A 21,204-nucleotide genomic window follows, 5' to 3' on the forward strand; every position below is an offset into this window, starting at 1 on the left:
TCCAATCAGGACTTAAATGTAAATTAGATCAATACACATTGTCAAAGTCATATAGTGGCTAGCAGAAAAATAACTAAACATATATACAAAATTTTGCAGCGTGTGTCTAGGGTATGGTAGAACATCCATAGTAAGATGAAAGGAAACCCACAGTCATTTATAGAAGCAGCTATAGTCAATAGACATATATATATGTTAAAGCCCTTTGCCTGCCTGAGACCTCATATCTTTGAGCCCTTACAACTTTTTAATGCAATATTTTTTCAATAACTTTTATCAGACAGCGTTATTATGAGTGTAACTGTATTTTAAATGTATTTTTATGTGTTTTGTGCCACTGTTTTGTCTCGGGCAACCAGACACATTAAATTCAATAGGAGAAAAAAGGCAGGCACTACTCGGGGGTTTAAAAAAACACAAAAAAACTTTTATTGATAAACATAAGCCCAACAAAAGAAAGATAGGCTTAAAAATTACCAACAGCAATACAGCGGATAGAATGACACAGAGGGACAGACGGCCTGACGCATTTCGCGCCCCCTAGTGGCGCTTAATCATAGGCTGATTTGGAAAAGACAAGACAACCCTTATATACACAAGGCAATTAACCCCATCATTACCAACATAACTTATAAATAAAACTAACATGTGTTCTAATGCATTTGAGACTCTGACATGAAATAAACAGAAGAAAAACATATTTAACACCACCTCATAGTGTAATCAAAGAAATCTGTGAGTAATATATATATAGATTAGATATTAATCATAGCCAATTTCTATATAAAGAAGAAGACCTCACTTATTATTACTATCTGAAAAATCCGTACAAATTGCCGATTTTGTTTTGGGCAAAAAATGATAAAGTGGAAAAAATGAAAAGAAAAAAATTATTATATATATTATAATAATAATAATAATAATAAAAACAGATAAATCTAAGTGTCAATAAAGAAGTTGATATCACATTCTTTATTCATGCCATGTGGTATTCTAGTATGTAATTTTAAAATCCAGTAAAGTTCTTTTCTGTCTAGGATTTTATTTTTGTTTCCACCTCTAGAAGGGAGTATGACTCTGTCAATGACTTGTATAGACATATCTGCAATATGGCTGAAATGTTGATAATTAAAATGATTTGCTACAGCAGAGTCTACAAAGTAATTTTTCACATCTCTGGTGTGCTCACTGTGTCTTGTTTTTACCTCACGTGACGTTTTTCCAACGTATTGGCAATTACAAAGATTGCAGGTTAATAAATAAACCACGTAAGTAGTTCTACAATTAGCATAGAAATCAATGTGGTAAATTTTATTATCATAGGATGAAACAAAACTGTGATGTCACCAGCTGTTGGACTCTACTGTTTACCGTAAATTACCTGGAAATCCAACCCTTGTGTTCAAAAAAGAATTATCCAGATTAATTGAAGACGGAGTAATTTTGGGTGTCTTCTCAGCCAAAGATTCGGAATGCTTAATACCAGACCACCCTATTATTCCAATATTCCACCATGTACCCAAAATCCATAAGAGTGCAACTTGTCCACCTGGTAGGCCAATTGTGGCTGGGATTGGGTCCCTTTTGGAGCCTCTTGGAGAATGGATGGATAATATCCTTCAGCCGATTGCTATGGCACAATTAAGTTATCTAAAGGATACTTCCCACCTCCTAGCCACTTTGGATACTATCAGGTGGAGGGAAGATTTCTGTTGGTTAACAGCTGATATCACGTCCCTTTATACCAGTATACCCCAGCATCTTGGTATCCAAGCAGTTGATTTTTTCTTGGAAAGACAGGGTAAGCTGGATAATACAGCCAGACAGTACATAGGTGATGTATTGAGATTTTTGTTGACACATAATTTTTTCACCTTTGACGGAGAGTTCTATCTGCAGACGAGGGGAACGGCTATGGGGGCAAAATTTGCCCCTGCTTTTGCCAACATTTTTGTTGCATGGTGGGAGCTAATGTACGTTTACTCTCCCTTGAACCCCTGGTCTGCACGGATAGAGCTCTTCGTCAGATATATAGATGACCTGCTTCTAGTGGTGCGCAGCAATGAGGATCCGAATCTCCTGAATAAAATGTTAGAATATTTTAGTACTAATGAATTGGGCCTTACGTTTACAGGCGAAATAAACAAAAAGGAGATTAACTTCCTGGACCTCACTCTATACACCATTGGAGACATGATTATGACAAAAACTTACAGAAAGAGCACTGCTGGAAATACAATCCTACATGCTACCTCTCAGCATCCTAATCATTTAATTAGAGCAATCCCAAAGGGCCAATTTATCAGGCTACGTAGGAATACTAAGTCAGATAATATTTATGATGAACAGTCCCTAGAGCTAAAAAATAGATTCATTAATAGAGGATATAACCCTAATGATTTAGAAGAATGTAGACAGCATGTAAAAATTATATATATATTATATTATAATTATAACTATAGGCAAAAGAAACACAACTCTGAAAGACATATATCAGGGAATTCTGTGGTGTTCTCTACTGAGTATTCACCACAATATAAAAGTATAGTTAACATCCTTAAAAAACATCTTCATTTATTAAAAGGTGATCCTATTCTAAAACCCCTGATTGAGAATTGCAGATTTGTATCCAGAAAGCCTAAAACCCTAGCCAGGTCTCTATCTCCCAGTATGGTCACAACAAAAAATAATCAGAATCCAACGTGTTGGCTTTCAAAGAAAGGGAATTTTAAATGCGGAGGCAGACAGTGTACCACTTGCACTAATATTAAAGTGGGAAACAGTTTTGTTTCATCCTATGATAATAAAATTTACCACATTGATTTCTATGCTAATTGTAGAACTACTTACGTGGTTTATTTATTAACCTGCAATCTTTGTAATTGCCAATACGTTGGAAAAACGTCACGTGAGGTAAAAACAAGACACAGTGAGCACACCAGAGATGTGAAAAATTACTTTGTAGACTCTGCTGTAGCAAATCATTTTAATTATCAACATTTCAGCCATATTGCAGATATGTCTATACAAGTCATTGACAGAGTCATACTCCCCCCTAGAGGTGGAAACAAAAATAAAATCCTAGACAGAAAAGAACTTTACTGGATTTTAAAATTACATACTAGAATACCACATGGCATGAATAAAGAATGTGATATCAACTTCTTTATTGACACTTAGATTTATCTGTTTTTATTATTATTATTATTATTATTATAATATATATAATAATTTTTTTCTTTTCATTTTTTCCACTTTATCATTTTTTGCCCAAAACAAAATCGGCAATTTGTCCGGATTTTTCAGATAGTAATAATAAGTGAGGTCTTCTTCTTTATATAGAAATTGGCTATGATTAATATCTAATCTATATATATATTACTCACAGATTTCTTTGATTACACTATGAGGTGGTGTTAAATATGTTTTTCTTCTGTTTATTTCATGTCAGAGTCTCAAATGCATTAGAACACATGTTAGTTTTATTTATAAGTTATGTTGGTAATGATGGGGTTAATCGCCTTGTGTATATAAGGGTTGTCTTGTCTTTTCCAAATCAGCCTATGATTAAGCGCCACTAGGGGGCGCGAAACGCGTCAGGCCGCCTGTCCCTCTGTGTCATTCTATCTGCTGTATTGCTGTTGGTAATTTTTAAGCCTATCTTTCTTTTGTTGGGCTTATGTTTATCAACAAAAGTTTTTTTGTGTTTTTTTAAACCCCCGAGTAATGCCTGCCTTTTTTCTCCTGTTCGTTCTGACCTTGGGCTTGATCACCCTGGCTACGGCACTCCGGAGTCTCTGCTCTATCATTGGATAACCCTGAGGTGTATCTGCGGTTCCGGTTCCGGGTCAGTGCAGCCGCACGCCGTTCTACTTTCCCTACATTAAATTCAATGACGCTCAAGAGAACGAATTTACTTTCAAGTCGTAATATGCGTGCTTCTTCCAACAAACGCAAAGAGCTGCGATATACCCCTTATTGTTTGCGCCCAACAGTTATTGTAATCTAGCCCTTTGCAAGTAGAATCTGTTTGGCTTCCTTATTAGTGGATCCTGGAACATAGGTTCTCAAATACTTCTAGTAAACTGTATATCAGCTACCCTGAGTTATCATTACTCTTGTACTACCTGTCAATCACCCAGAACAGATGTATTCTGGGTATTTTATCTCCGCAATCTCGTTTTACTGCTGTTCTTAACTTGAGGTAAGCAGGATCCTATGTGCGAGTCTGCACTGCAAGGGATCTAATACAGCTGCTGATCCTTAGTATATGGATCCTTTAGAGTTATTTAACACCAGAGTATATACTGTGATCACTATGTTAATCACATGTCTGTGCCTCTTTATGTGTAACATGAGTGTGTCATGTAACTGTGTGTACAAATCAGCCTTAAAGAGACAGTAAAGTCCTAATTAGACATTCATTATTTAGACAGATCATATCACTTTAAACAACTTTCCAATTTACTTACACTATTTAATTCAATTCCTTCTCTTGTTATCCTTTGCTGAAAGTTTTTTTTTCTAGGTAAGCTCAGGAGCAGCAAATAACCTAGGTTCTAGCTGCTGATTGGTTGTTGCATATATATATATACCAATTGTCATTGGCTCACTCATCTGTTCAGTTAGAAACCAGCAGTGCATTGCTGCTCCTTTAACAAATGATACCAAAAGAATGAAGCAAATTTGATAATAGAAGTATATACTTAACAGATAATAGATAACTGGCACTACAATCCAAAAGAGTGGGAAAAACTTATCAAATAAAAATATTTCTATATGGTGCTAATCCTCCAAAATAACAATTAAATTATACAAAAGAAAGAAAGTATGGGGGCTGACAGGACTATTCCCTACTAATAAAACATAGACGTTATTAATAAATTAAAATCATTAACAGAAGGTAATATCACATCTGATCTCCCTGCTCACATACCCCCCTCCCACTGGGTAAGGCTACGTAGTACTGAAAAAAGCAGAGTGAATCAAAAAATAAACAGAAAAAGATAAAAAAAAGAAAGCACTGCACTTATCCCAAAGAGTCCTGGCCGATATACTGGAACCTCGACATCAGGTGGGATAGTGGAGAGGAAAGTCAGAAAAGATAGTGCAGCAAGCAAGTTTCGGCCCTACACTGCCTTTTTCAATGCTAAAATCAACCTGATTGTTCTCCTAATCTGCTTTAAGTAGGTTATGATGACTAACCAAACACATTGGGGCCGATTTATCAAGTGTCTGGCGGACACTTGATAACGGTAGTGATTATGTCCGCCAGACATCAATAAATGCTTGTGAACTGCTTGTGCAATGCCACCCCCTGCAGATTCACGGCCATCGGCTGCTAGCAGGGGGTGTCAACCAACCCAATTGTACACGATCGGGGGGATTGATGTCCGCAGCCTCAGAGGAGGCGTACGAGTTAAGGAGCAGCAGTCTTAAGACCGCTGCGTTTTAACTCCTGTTTCCGGCGAGCCTGAAGGCTCACGCGGAAACGGGTATATGGCCCCATTCGAGCAGTGATAAATCTGCTCACAATCCAATTTCGAGACACAAACACTATCGTAAGTGTATTTTATGCAACACGACTATTTTCTTATTCACTCTGCTTTTTTCAGTACTACGTCACCTTACCCAGTGGGAGGGGGGTATGTGAGCAGGGAGATTAGATGTTACCTTCTGTTAATGACTTTAGTTTATTAATAAAGGCTATGTTTAATCAGTAGGGAATAGTGCTGTAAGCCCCATACTTTCTCTCTTTTGTAAAATTTGATAATAGAAGTAAACTGGAAAGTTGTTTAAAATCTTGTGCTCTACCTAAATCATTAAAGAAAAATGTTGGGTTTTGTGTCCCTTTAAGTGCATTGTACAAACTTGTGGTTTCATTTCATGTCATAGAGATATTTTTTTCTGTTTTACAACTGCTCTTACAATAAACCCTATGGGGCCGATTTATCAAGGGCCCAATGGCCCCTGGTGCGCCTGTTTCTGTGCAAGCCTACAGGCTCGCCGGAAACAGCAGACTTAAGACCGCTGCTCCTTAACTGGTCCGCTGCCTCTAAAGCTGCGGATATCAATCCGTCCGATCCTATAAGATTGGGTTGATTGACACCCCCTGCTAGAGGCTGATTGGCCGCAAATCTGCAGCGGGCGGCATTGCATAAGCAGTTCACCAGAACTGCTTGTGCAATGCTAAATGCCAACATCGTATGCTGTCGGCATTCAGCGATGTCTGGTGGACATGATACTCTACAGTGTATCATGTCCGCCAGACATTGGTAAATACGCCCCTATATATGCATGTTATATTTTTAATAAATCCCTTTTTAATATCGATCAATAAAAGTTATATTTTATTTCTTAGTCTTCTCTTTTCACTTACATATAGACAATTTAGACTCTTGATTCAAGTGTATACCTCTTTCTCTCTCTCCTTATTCTCCTGGATATATATTTTTTAGGTATAGAGGCACGGCCTACGTAGGGATACATAAGCCTACCCTCCTAGGATATTCAAGAGGCTTTATTCTCTCCCCCCACCTCTAATTTTAGAGGTCTAATATTGGACATGATACTCTACAGTGTATCTTGTCCGCCAGACATTGGTAAATCCGCCCCTATATATACATGTGATATAAACATACAGCTTATGGAGAAAGCCTCAGACCTAAATCCCCCCCCCCCCCCCAATTCAGATTCCCCAGTTAATTCCTTTCTGCTCCTCATCATTAAACTGACATCTTCTCATTTCAGTAATTTAAGGGGACATTCATGATTGAATTTAAAAATAATAATAATAATTGTGTTTTATTTGTTAAATAAATAGATGCTTAGAGTTATGTTTTATGGATCTGTACAGTAACACAGGTATGTCACTCTATACTGGCACGTGCACAGGTAAAAAGAGTGACATCTCACTAAAGCTCTGCTCATATGTAAGTTATCTATAATTACACTATATATAATTATATTAGTAGTATTTCTAAATGTGGCTCCTTGTGTTGTAGATATTAAACACTCATAGGCCAGATCATAATCCAGTAATAAACGTATCAACTGGGAGTAATAAATAGCGCACCTGTTCCGCTGGGTACTGGAAACTGTCATGTGTTCTCACTAAGGGGAAAAAGATAAAAAAAATTAAATCAATAATTCCACAAAAATGATGACTACTATCTGCTTGCCCTAAATCCAGGTTACCCACTGTCAACTGCCCCAGTTACATCACAGATGGAGGATTTAAAAGGGAGAGGGTAGAGAGTGGCATAACCCTGCACTCTCATGAGTCTACCTCAGTATGCTCCCATGGAAAGGAACTAAGATTTAATGTAGAAGGAAGGAGTAAACTTGATAATAGAAGTAAATTAGTGAGTTTAATTTTTATTTGTACACTCTGACTCATGGAAGCTTTAATTTTGTGTCCTTTAGCCCATCAAGTCCGAATGAGAACATGTGGTCATTATTCACACAATGCTTTCTGGGCTGCTCCCATCCCCCTCTCAACTTGAGGCCTCCTACAAGATGGACAAAGGTATTGTCATTGCCGGGGTAATCGGGGTTTGACGCCGATATCATCACACTAGGGTATGGTGGTGTCACCAAGCAATGGAAACCCTGAAGTGCCGGGAAGCATCTTAATATTCCTTGAAGCCCCAAAATCAACAAAGGATACCAAGAGAGCAAATTAGATAATAGATGTAAATTAGAAAGTTGTATAAAATCACATGCTCTATATAAATCATGGAAGATAAAAATCTGTGTTTCATGTCCCTTTAAATAGCTAGCACTTCCTGTGTTCTGAGCCTGTTTGTAGGCTGTATTTGTTTGCCTCCTAGGTGCACTAGCATCGTCTGGTTTTCCTGTTGCTGACTTTTGCCTATTTTTTGACCACTCTTGTGCCTGATCCCTTTGGAAACTGTTGCCAGATTTTGACCTATGGCTTGTTTACTGGACTTGTTCTTTTTTGGATCCCCTTTTGTCCTGTTGCTGTCTGGACTGACACCCATTGCTGACCTTGGCTTGTCTCTGAACTGTGATTTGTTTTGCTGCTGCTTCCTGTGCCTACGTTTCGCCTCTGACTCCTTCTGCCAACAAAACTGAGGGATTTTCTTCCTGTTTTCTAACCTTGATGCCGATGTATCAAGTTATTAGCCAGTTATTGGGGAAATAGATGAGGATCTCTCCTCTGGTGTGACAAAAGCACCATTTTATAAATAATACAATAAGAAAAGCACAGTTTTAGGAAGTGGGTGCATGTAACAGCTTATCAAAAAGGCTTACAGACCCAAAGACCCCTCATTGTAAACTCCAGAAGCCCATTTTTAAAATGAAGCCCATAATTAGGTCTTAACACACATATACTGTATATATATACACACATATAGACGCACACATATATATATATATATATATATATATATATATATATATGCACACACGCACACTCATATATATATTATGTATTTATATATATATATACACACACACATACATATATATATATACACACACATATATATATATACATATATATACATATATATATATATACATATACATATATATATATAGCACACAGAGAAAGTCTCTTAGGGACCCAGGTTTTTGGAAGAGACCTTGACGAGGTACCTGGGCTTTTCCCATTTGGCCAGATGCGGTAACTAACTCTTCCATTGCTGCTTTTTTTCTTAGTTGAGAGCTTGTGAGTGAGTGCTGGACTTTCTCTGTGTGCTATATTAATGTATTATTTTTTTGTAATTTTCCCTGTTTGGGCCTTGCACCCAGGCCTGCTTGGGGTTAACTGCCTGTGACTCTGGTGACAGTGCAGCTTCCTGAGAGTGCTGTTTTGCACCCAGGGCTGTGCATGTTACAGGGCCATAGGATGTGTACGCCTGAGAGTGCTGACCCCACCTGTGTTTTGTATGTATATATATATATATATATATATATATATATATATATATATTTATATATATATATATAGATATATATATAAAGAACAAAAGTGGCATCAGCACAGTTTCTTCATAGAAATGGAATCTTTATATCTTTATTTAAGTGACATGAAGGTAAAAACAGCGACAGTTCGGGTCAACCTGACCCTTAATTATGCTATGAAATACGGTGATCCACTGCTTTAAATAGCACCTGTGTTAACCTTTCACAATTTCTGAAAATAGAGACCTAGATTACAAGTTGTGCAGTATAGCTTTACCGCTTGAAAAATGGTCTTTGCATGCAGAATGGTCCCCTACTTGATATTACAAGTTGCGCGATATGGGTTTACCGCAATTGTTATGGCTTATACCGCAATGATCCATTTCGCATTCAAAGACTTGTAGTTATGTGTTTTGCAAAACAAATTTTTTTCACAAAATACATCAAAAATATGTTGCAATGTACATTAATACCCATAAACTACACTATTAACCCCTAAACCACCATCCGCCTTCATTGCAACTAATAAATAAACATATTAACCCTTTATCCGCCATCTGCCCGCATCACAACTAATAAATAAACGTATAAACCTCTAAACCGCCGTCCCCCCACATCACCAACACTAAGTAAACCTATTAACCTCTAATCCGCTGCCCCCCAACATCGCGACTACTAAAATAAAACTATTAACCCCTAAAACTGCCAGTCCCCCACATTGCGACTACCTAAATTAAACTAATAAACCCTAAACCTAACACCCCCTAACCTTAAATTACAGTTACAATATACTAACTACGTTAAAATTAAAAAAAAACTTACCTGTGAAAAAATATTAAAATATTAGATTAAACTAAAAATAAAACTAACATTACTTGTTTAAAAAAATAAAAAATAATAAAAATAATAAAAATAATAAAACCTAACATTACAAAAACAAAAAAAACCTCTAAAATTACACAAAATAAAAAAAGCTAGCATTACAGTAAATAACAAACGAAATTATCAAAAAAAAAAGAATATTGCTATTCTAAAACCCATCCCAAAATAATAAAAAAAAACTAATCTATAAATAAACTACTAATAGCCCTTAAAAGGGCCTTTTGTAGGGCATTGCCCTAAAGTTAACAGCTCTTTTGCAAATAAAATAAACCAATTATCCCCTAACATTTTTAACCCTCCACCCCCCAAACCCCCAAAATAAAATCAGTTACACTGACCACAAGAATCTGACGTCCCTTGAGACTGCCTTGAGACTGCTCATAGTCTCAATCCTTGACAGGCCAGGTGGGCCTTGTTCTTTTCCCGTTTTAACTTTGTGGTCTCTTATCTTCCTGGGACTAAGAATAAAAAGGCTGATGCCCTTTCCCGTCAGTTTCCTCACTCTAGTGATTCCTCTGTAGTTACTATTAAACACATTATACCCCACTCCTGTGTGGTTGCTCAACTTAGCACTTCTCTTCTTCAAAGGCTGCAATGTGCCCAGTCTAGAAAGCCTTCTGAAGCCCCCACGGCTCCCGATATCTTCTTTGTACCTCTGAACCTACGCACCCCTGTGCTATCCTGGGCTCATGATAGTAAACTTTCAGGACATCCTGGTTTGACAAGAACTTTTAAGTTTCTATCCAAGCATGTATGGTAGCCTACCATGAAGACCGACGCTCAGGATTATGTGAAAGCCTGCACGACTTGTGCTGCCAATAAGACTCCCCGATCCTTGCCTCCTGGCTTACTCCAACCATTTTCCATTCCCAAACAACCTTGGACACACATAACAATGGATTTCATTGTGGACCTCCCTCCTTCTGACCATCATATGGTCATATGGTTATCTGGGTTGTGATGGATCGATTTTCCAGACTGGCTCATTTTTGTACCCTTAAAGAAACTGCCATCTGCCCAAGAGTTATCATCTCTTTTTCTGTTACATGTGGAACGACTTTATGGCATTCCCGTGAATATTGTTGCCAACAGAGGTCCACAATTCATCTCTACCTTTTGGAGAGCCTTTTGCAAGTTGATTGGAACCACCGTTTCCTTGTTGTCCGGCTACCATCCTCAGACTAATGGGCTGACTGAGAGAGTGAATCAAGATCTCGAAGCCTATTTCAGAACTTTTGTTAATTCTCTCCATACCAACTGGTCTGAATTGTTGCCCCTAGCTGAGCTGGCAAAGAACACTCATTGGCAATCTTCTCTATGATGTTCTCCATTTCAAGCCGCAGCAGGTTACCAACCTTGTGTCTTTCCTCTTTCTGCTCAGTCCACAGGGGTTACTTACCTCAATACTCATTGGCAATGTATTTGCTCTCAGTTACGTTCAGCTGTCTCCAGATACAAGAGGTTTGCTGATCATCATGGAGCTTCTGATCGTGTCTTTTCGATAGGTGAACGTGTCTGGGTCTCTACTCGAAATATATGTCTATGTTAACCCAGTCACAAATTAGGGTCTAGGTTTACTGGCCCCTACAAGGTCCTTAAAAGACTGTCTCATGTTGCCTACAAAGTGGCCTTACCGAGAACCCTGCACATATACCCAGTCTTCCACATCTCATTACTCAAGCCTTACATCAAGAACAGATATACTCAGCTCAGACCTCCTCCTCCTCCGCTCCTGATTCATGGTGACCCTAAGTATGAGCTTGCTAAGATCCTGGACTCCAGATACAGGCGCAGGCAATGACAGTACCTCAGACACTGGAAGGGTTACTTTGTGGCAGACCGTTCCTGGGTTCCTGCCTGTGATGTGCATGCTACTTCTTTGGTCTCCAGATTTCATGCTGCACATCCCACCAAGCCTATGTAGGGTACTGGAGGTACCCTTTGAGAAGGGGGCTCTGTCACACTGTTCCTCTACTCTTCTGTGGCTGTTGCCATGGATGCAGGCAGTCCTCCTGTTGCTAGGGATACGGCAGTATGACATCATCACCACCCGCCCTGTCTTCCCTATGTAAATGCCTCAGTCTCTCTCACCTGTGTCCAAGTATAGATGTTACTTAGTGTTCTCTTGGTTGCTGTATTTCTGATAACTGTATTGTTATATTGATACTCTTTTGATGAACTCTACCTGTTTGACTACTCTGCATGCCTTAACCCCTGAACTACTGGATTGCTATACTGATACTGAATTCTGCTTGTTTGACTACTCTGCTTGCCTTAAGCCCTGAACTACTATATTGCTATACTGATACTGAACTCTGCTTGTTTGACTACTCTGCTTGCCTTAACCCCTGAACTACTGGATTGTTATACTGATACTGAACTCTGCTTGTTTGACTACTCTGCTTGCCTTAACCCCTGAACAACTTGATGCTATACTGATACTGAACTCTGCTTGTTTGACTACTCTGCTTGCTTAACCCCTGAACTACTGAATTGCTACTTTGTTGCTAAACTCTGCCAGTCTGATCATTCTATTGGTTTACCCCTGAACTGCTATACTGCTGGATATCCTTTTGTTGCTGATTCCTGCCTGTTCCCGGTCCTTCTATTGGTTTACCCCTAAACTGTGAAGAGAAAGACAGCGCCTCATAGTGCAAGTAGGTTCCAGACAAAAAGAGTCACAATGAGACAATAACAGATGGTAGTATACTCACAAGAGTATTTGCACCCTTATTGAATGAGGTGCGAATATGCAGGCTGACATTTAATTCAGCAGTCAGTACGCTGTAGCCGGATGGTATCCAGGTTCCCAGGCGGGCGGCTGTGGGCTCTCCTCCGTAGGTAGAGTCAGGATCCTCTGGTGCCGTGCTGTAAAGGAAAACAGCGAACGGCTAATCTCTGTGTGTAACAAACATTAAAGACCAGTGTGTTTGAAAAAGCAGTCCTCAAAACGATCGAAAAGGTAAAACTGTCTACAAATGACAAGATAGACTTGGAAGGCAAAATAAAAAGCCGGGGCAAATGATGCTATAGTATAATAGAATAAAAACACTTTATTACAAGAGCTTTAGACGCGTTTCTCGGCCACAAGCTCCTGGCCGTTTCATCAAGTAAAATATATTACACATGCGGTTGCAAAACACATTTAAAAAGCCTGCCAAGATGTGTGATTGGTCAATGTCAGACCAATCCCAAGATAATGTCAATCAAAAAGTAACATTGTTTAGACAAATAGTATAAAAGTGACAATACAAATAGGAGACTGAACTATCTAATGCATCTGTATACATGTAACAAAGGGTATTCGATCCTAACTAAAATGTGTTTGATCTGAGAAGTAAATCCGAATGTCGCCTCGATAAATAATAAATACAAAATTATCCTAAAAGAATAATAAAAAAAGTGCATTAGTCATTCTAAACAGATGGAATTCTAATTTTTCAATAGGTGTATTGTAATCTATGTATAAGTAGACTAGGACTAGGAACAATATAAAAAGTGACTGATTTGGTATTATTGTGGAACGTTTAAAACATGTATGCAAAAAATAACAATGACAGATTGCAAGAAGAGAGGAGACGATTGTACTCTGGTAATGAGTGTCTCGTGTAGTATTTGTTACTTGTATTAGGTCATAGACCAAATACCTACAAAAGATAAACTGGAGAGAAAATATATATTCCATATTTTGTGTATAAAAATAGATCCTAATAATTGGGAATTCTCTCTGGCGCAAAGTCGTATCAAATGTAACCTCCCTACTTGTCTGTTTTGTTGGGGAGTACTGCATAGATCTAAAGGACATATCTAACATATGTCTTGTATAACGTGGATCAGGATATATAAAGGCACTATTGTGGAGGGCTCCTATGGGTGTCAAAAATTGGTAACTACATTAATATCGTGTATTAGAAAATGTAACAGGGGACAGAAAAGGAACCACCATATCATATCACATTTATAGTTAGTTATAGAATGTTGATAGCAATGCATGTAAATCGTTTGCATATACTGCTATGAGAGTGTGTGTTATCTAAATGCGTAAGGGGGATATAAAGAAATATAAAAATGTATTATCATAATACATTTAGACAGGGTAAAGGGATATTGATAATGCGATGGATGTATGATAAAATATATATTCAACAGGGTAAAAGAATATTAGTGATGAGATGCATATATAATATGTCAATACTAGTAAATATTATTAATCCTGGATGGGGCATGTAACTAATAGATAGAAAAAAGGTTGTTAAATTGTAACGATACCATACTTACCTGGCAGGGGAGATACCATGATCATGAAGGTGGTTCTCCCAGGGTGAGGCTCATCCATTGCACTCCGGTTGTGTTGACCCTTGCGATTTCCCCAAATGTGGGAGACTCGACTGCATAATTTGTGGTAGTGGGGGACTGCGTTCGCGCTTTCCCCTGATAAAAAAAATAAAAAAAAAATTGTAACGATACCTATGGAACTGTAATGTATATAAAAATTGATAAGAAAAAATGAGGAAAGTTTGTTGGACAAAATATAGTGACAATACAAGTAGATTTACAGTAATTGGATCTTGATGCTAGTATGAATAATCAAATGGTGATCACTAGAACTGTTTAACTGTATGTGTCTAGAGATAAAAAAACACCAGAAAACATATGTTTTGATAAAAGTGAGTGGAAAAAATAGGAAAGGAGTATATGAAGAACCAACAGATGAATAAAATAAAGAGAGGAATTGGTGGTATAAATGTTTTAGTTAAAAGCCGCTAGGTCTAAGTTGGAGTTCAGGCCAAATGGATATAGAGTTTTCAGTTTATGGATCCAAAAAGTTTCGCGAATCCTTAACTGAATAACTCAATTATAGTCTGTGGAGGGCGGAATGTAATCAATAGGGTAAAATTTCAAAATTTCAAAATTTCCCTTGTGCTTGTTTAAACAGTGTTCGGGGATGCTGTGCTTTATCTTTTTTTTAGTGCAGTTTTTGCAACTGCGCCAGTGTTCCCCCCAGCGTACCTTTGCCTTCCTGGATGTGCGACCTACGTACTGGATCCCACAACAGCACTCCAGAACGTATACAACATAGACGGAATTACAGTTCATAAATCTAGTGATAGTGAAAACTTCTCCACTAACAAAAGACTGAAAAGCCTTTTTCCCAGATGTTATAACTTTGCATGTGTTGCACTTCTTTTGTCCACATTTGTAGACCCCTATTCTATCCAGAAAAGAAGGAATAATTTTCTGCTTTGTCATGAGTTGTGAATTACATGAAATATGTTTAACCTTTTTACTCGGTGCCAATTTACTTCTAAGTGTTGGTGCTCTAGTATATACAATCTTTGGATGGTCTCCCAAAAGGGTCTTCAAAATGGGGTCTCTCCTAATGATGTGCCAATGCTTGTTGATGGCTCCCTGTATCTGTGTGTAGTTAGAATTGTATTGGGTTATAAACAAGGGTTCTGAGGAGTAATTTTCATCTTTATTTTTAATTTGTTTGTTTTTACTTAGCAGTTTATCTCTGTCTAGGTCTCTAACTTTGTTCAGACAGTTGTCCAAGAGGTCAGTGGGATAACCCTTTTCAATAAATCTTTCATATATTATATGACTCTGTTGTTCAAACAGAGTAGTGTCTGAGCAGTTGCGTTTGATCCTTTCAAATTGACTGTATGGGATGTTGGATAGCCATTTCTTGTGATGATTACTTGTATGGTCTAAGTAGCTGTTGCTATCAACTTTTTTGAAAAATGTTTTAGAGCTAAGAATGCCATCTTTGTCCCAGCTCAAAGTGAGATCTAAGAAATCTATTGTCTCTACACTGATGTTTGCTGTGAAAGTCAGGCCCATATTGTTATTATTCAAAGATTCTGTAAATGTGTGTGCTGATGTTTGGTCGCCCTTCCAAATGAAAATCAAATCGTCTATGTAGCGGCCATAGTACACCAGACTCGCCCCTGCTGAGGAGTTGTAAATGTGTAATTCCTCAAAAATGCCCATAAACAAATTTATTATTTGCAGACCAAGGGAACGGCCATGGGCACCAGATTCGCCCCTAGCTTCGCCAATTTGTTTATGGGTGTTTTTGAGGAATTACACATTTACAACTTCTCAGCAGGGGCGAGTCTGGTGTACTATGGCCGCTACATAGACGATTTGATTTTCATTTGGAAGGGCGACCAAACATCAGCACACACATTTACAGAATCTTTGAATAATAACAATATGGGCCTGACTTTCACAGCAAACATCAGTGTAGAGATAATAGATTTCTTAGATCTCACTTTGAGCTGGGACAAAGATGGAAATCTTAGCTCTAAAACATTTTTCAAAAAAGTTGATAGCAACAGCTACTTAGACTATACAAGTAATCATCACAAGAAATGGCTATCCAACATCCTATACAGTCAATTTGAAAGGATCAAACGCAACTGCTCAGACACTACTCTGTTTGAACAACAGAGTCATATAATATATGAAAGATTTATTGAAAATGGTTATCCCACTGACCTCTTGGACAACTGTCTGAACAAAGTTAGAGACCTAGACAGAGATAAACTGCTAAGTAAAAACAAACAAATTAAAAATAAAGATGAAAATTACTCCTCAGAACCCTTGTTTATAACCCAATACAATTCTAACTACACACAGATACAGGGAGCCATCAACAAGCATTGGCACATCATTAGGAGAGACCCCATTTGGAAGACCCTCTTGGGAGACCATCCAAAGATTGTATATACTAGAGCACCAACACTTAGAAGTAAATTGGCACCGAGTAAAAAGGTTAAACATATTTCATGTAATTCACAACTCATGACAAAGCAGAAAATTATTCCTTCTTTTCTGGATAGAATAGGGGTCTACAAATGTGGACAAAAGAAGTGCAACACATGCAAAGTTATAACATCTGGGAAAAAGACTTTTCAGTCTTTTGTTAGTGGAGAAGTTTTCACTATCACTAGATTTATGAACTGTAATTCCGTCTATGTTGTATACGTTCTGGAGTGCTGTTGTGGGATCCAGTACGTAGGTCGCACCTCCAGGAAGGCAAAGGTACGCTGGGGGGAACACTGGCGCAATTGCAAAAACTGCACTAAAAAAAAGATAAAGCACAGCATCCCCGAACACTGTTTAAACAAGCACAAGGGAAATTTTGACATTTTCAAATTTTACCCTATTGATTACATTCTGCCCTCCACAAACTATAATAGAGTTATTCAGTTAAGGAATTGCGAAACTTTTTGGATCCATAAACTGAAAACTCTATATCCATTTGGCCTGAACTCCAACTTAGACCTAGCGGCTTTTAACTAAAACATTTATACCACCAATTCCTCTCTTTATTTTATTCATATGTTGGTTCTTCATATACTTCTGTCCTATTTTTTCCACTCACTTTTATCAAAACATATGTTTTCTGGTGTTTTTTATCTCTAGACACATACAGTTAAACAGTTCTAGTGATCACCATTTGATTATTCATACTAGGATCAATATCCAATTACTGTAAATCTACTTGTATTGTCACTATATTTTGTCCAACAAACTTTCCTTATTTTTTCTTATCAATTTTTATATACATTACAGTTCCATAGGTATCGTTACAATTTTTTTATTTTTTTTTATCAGGGGAAAGCGCGAACGCAGTCCCCCACTACCACAAATTATGCAGTCGAGTCTCCCACATTTGGGGAAATCGCAAGGGTCAACACAACCGGAGTGCAATGGATGAGCCTCACCCTGGGAGAACCACCTTCATGATCATGGTATCTCCCCTGCCAGGTAAGTATGGTATCGTTACAATTTAACAACCTTTTTTCTATCTATTAGTTACATGCCCCATCCAGGATTAATAATATTTACTAGTATTGACATATTATATATGCATCTCATCACTAATATTCTTTTACCCTGTTGAATATATATTTTATCATACATCCATCGCATTATCAATATCCCTTTACCCTGTCTAAATGTATTATGATAATACATTTTTATATTTCTTTATATCCCCCTTACGCATTTAGATAACACACACTCTCATAGCAGTATATGCAAACGATTTACATGCATTGCTATCAACATTCTATAACTAACTATAAATGTGATATGATATGGTGGTTCCTTTTCTGTCCCCTGTTACATTTTCTAATACACGATATTAATGTAGTTACCAATTTTTGACACCCATAGGAGCCCTCCACAATAGTGCCTTTATATATCCTGATCCACGTTATACAAGACATATGTTAGATATGTCCTTTAGATCTATGCAGTACTCCCCAACAAAACAGACAAGTAGGGAGGTTACATTTGATACGACTTTGCGCCAGAGAGAATTCGCAATTATTAGGATCTATTTTTATACACAAAATATGGAATATATATTTTCTCTCCAGTTTATCTTTTGTAGGTTTTTGGTCTATGACCTAATACAAGTAACAAATACTACACGAGACACTCATTACCAGAGTACAATCGTCTCCTCTCTTCTTGCAATCTGTCATTGTTATTTTTTGCATACATGTTTTAAACGTTCCACAATAATACCAAATCAGTCACTTTTTATATTGTTCCTAGTCCTAGTCTACTTATACATAGATTACAATACACCTATTGAAAAATTAGAATTCCATCTGTTTAGAACGACTAATGCACTTTTTTTATTATTCTTTTAGGATAATTTTTTATTTATTATTTATCGAGGCGACATTCGGATTTACTTCTCAGATCAAACGCATTTTAGATAGGATCGAATACCCTTTGTTACATGTATACAGATACATTAGATAGTTCAGTCTCCTATTTGTATTGTCACTTTTATACTATTTGTCTAAACAATGTTACTTTTTGATTGACATTATCTTGGGATTGGTCTGACATTGACCAATCACACATCTTGGCAGGCTTTTTAAATGTGTTTTGCAACCGCATGTGTAATATATTTTACTTGATGAAACGGCCAGGAGCTTGTGGCCGAGAAACGCGTCTAAAGCTCTTGTAATAAAGTGTTTTTATTCTATTATACTATAGCATCATTTGCCCCGGCTTTTTATTTTGCCTTCCAAGTCTATCTTGTCATTTGTAGACAGTTTTACCTTTTCGATCGTTTTGAGGACTGCTTTTTCAAACACACTGGTCTTAAGTGTTTGTTACACGCAGAGATTAGCCGTTCGCTGTTTTCCTATACAGCACGGCACCAGAGGATCCTGACTCTACCTACGGAGGAGAGCCCACAGCCGCCCGCCTGGGAACCTGGATACCATCCGGCTACAGCGTACTGACTGCTGAATTAAATGTCAGCCTGCATATTCGCACCTCATTCAATAAGGGTGCCAATACTCTTGTGAGTATACTACCATCTGTTATTGTCTCATTGTGACTCTTTTTGTCTGGAACCTACTTGCACTATGAGGCGCTGTCTTTCTAGATACCGTGTTCTGATCAGACATCTCAAAGACCAGCTGCCTGCTGCATTGTGAATCTTTCCGTCTCAATATTTCTACTGTGACAAGGATCTTCAACCTTTCTACAGAGACATTGACATTTCTAGTCATCATCTTCCAGCACCTCACTTGGGACTCTTATTACGATAAGCACTTTTTCATTAATTGTTATATTATAATTATATTTATTTTTTCTGTCTTTTGGATTGTGCACACGTACTCTATTGGCTTAACAACCATTTATTATTTATTATCACTCCATCAGCAGTGTTATTCACACACAATGGTCACACTATTTCTTCTTTTTTAAATATGAGAATTTAATCCACTGTTATACTACACATATTATCTATTACACACTCTTCTTTTCACTTACATTTACACTCTCTAACACAGAGTGAGGATTTAATAGTCTCATCCCATTTTAACTTGCACTAGATTTGCCTCAGGCGCACGCTATTACCATTTCGTTATTTGGTATCTTTTCATTTTACCCCTAAACTTCCATACTTATGGATTACCTTCCTGTTGCCGCTGAGTACTGTCCTGCCTGCTGTGAGTACTGCTTACCTCATTTTACAAACTCTCTCTCTGCTCTGGGATATTTCCTATAATTCCACTTGACGCTGGGATAAGAAGACTACTGGCCAAATTTGGTCTGATAGTGGAATATACCATGAGGATTACAACACATAGTAAAAAACATTATAAAATATTAAAATTGATTAAAAATTATTTTTCAAGTTTTAAGGTATTTGAATGGTAAGGTGTGTGTGTGTGCATGTATATATATATCCAAACAGTCACACATTCTCTGGAGATTTTTAAAGTGCTTTTAATATGCACAAAAAATTATGTGACGTTTCTGGAATCTCACCCCTTTATCAGACAAAGATTAAGGGGTGTTACGACTCAAAATGTCACAGAGCGTATGTCCTTCAAATATGAAACCGGTTAGAGTAGGACAAAGCTTGCAGAGCTGAGCGGAGTGGGAATGCTGGAAGCCGCACTGGAGATAAATGACGTCAGTGGTTGTAATTTGTAATGCGTGCAAACTTCTGACCGGGTGTAAGGATCAGAGCTGCTTTTGTAGATGGCTCTGGAGGCGATGATTGAAAGTGACCCAGAAGGATCAGACTTACTTCAGATAGATGTAAGCAGGAGGTAAGGATGCCGATGGTTCAAGTAGATGATGTATAGATGATTAAGTAACCGGATACGGATAATAATCTGTTTAGAGAGGGTCACAGAATACATTGGATAGAGGGCTAGGTTAAATCCTTAGAGAAGGAAGCAAAATTACCAAGCACAGAACATAGCAGGAAATGGCTTTTTATTGGAGGTCTTAAAAAAGTTAACACCCCTTCTTAAAGGTGAAGCATGGAATAGCGTGACAAGGGATGAGATCCCCGAAACGTCACATCATTTTATTTTTTATCATAAATATTGCCTAAATGACATAAGATATTGTTGTTTACACTTAGTTCAATCCCCTCTCCAAACTTTCTCATTTTAAAAATTCTAATATTCCAAAATCCAAACATTTCCTTTCACAATTAGTTTGGATAAAGGGTGTTTGAACTGTATACCTGTATATGTATGTATGCAGTGGGTACTTGTAAAGCGCGGCTAATCACCCGTAAGGGTCTCAAGGCGCTGCTCATTTTATCGACCTTGGAAGGGTAAAAGACTGAGTGGACCTCGCCGGGGATCAAACCTGCAACCCGTGCAGCCACAGTGCCTTAGCATGCTGAGCTATCTGTACGGCTATATACAGTACATATATAAACACATAAATACACACATACATACTGTACATACACATATTTATATTTATTAACCCTTATAAAACATTTGTATTAGTACTTCTATTAATAATTTGTATTAGAAAGTGTACATATGTGTAACACTTTATTGTAATGCATTTATGTTGTGCTCAGTGCACTTT

General features: G+C 37.6%; 2 non-coding genes across 2 annotated transcripts; one reads left to right on the forward strand and one right to left on the reverse strand.

Moving 5' to 3' along the window:
• Positions 1–14,086: 14,086 nt before the first annotated feature.
• LOC128636784 (U1 spliceosomal RNA) lies at positions 14,087–14,250 on the forward strand. The gene has a single exon (XR_008398720.1). It is a non-coding gene; the product is annotated as a U1 spliceosomal RNA (small nuclear RNA).
• Positions 14,251–17,436: 3,186 nt separating this feature from the next.
• On the reverse strand, positions 17,437–17,600 carry LOC128636786 (U1 spliceosomal RNA). The gene has a single exon (XR_008398721.1). It is a non-coding gene; the product is annotated as a U1 spliceosomal RNA (small nuclear RNA).
• Between the last annotated feature and the right edge of the window lie 3,604 nt (positions 17,601–21,204).

Source organism: Bombina bombina, chromosome 7 (assembly GCF_027579735.1).
Source record: "Bombina bombina isolate aBomBom1 chromosome 7, aBomBom1.pri, whole genome shotgun sequence".
Taxonomy (NCBI): Eukaryota; Metazoa; Chordata; class Amphibia; order Anura; family Bombinatoridae; genus Bombina; species Bombina bombina.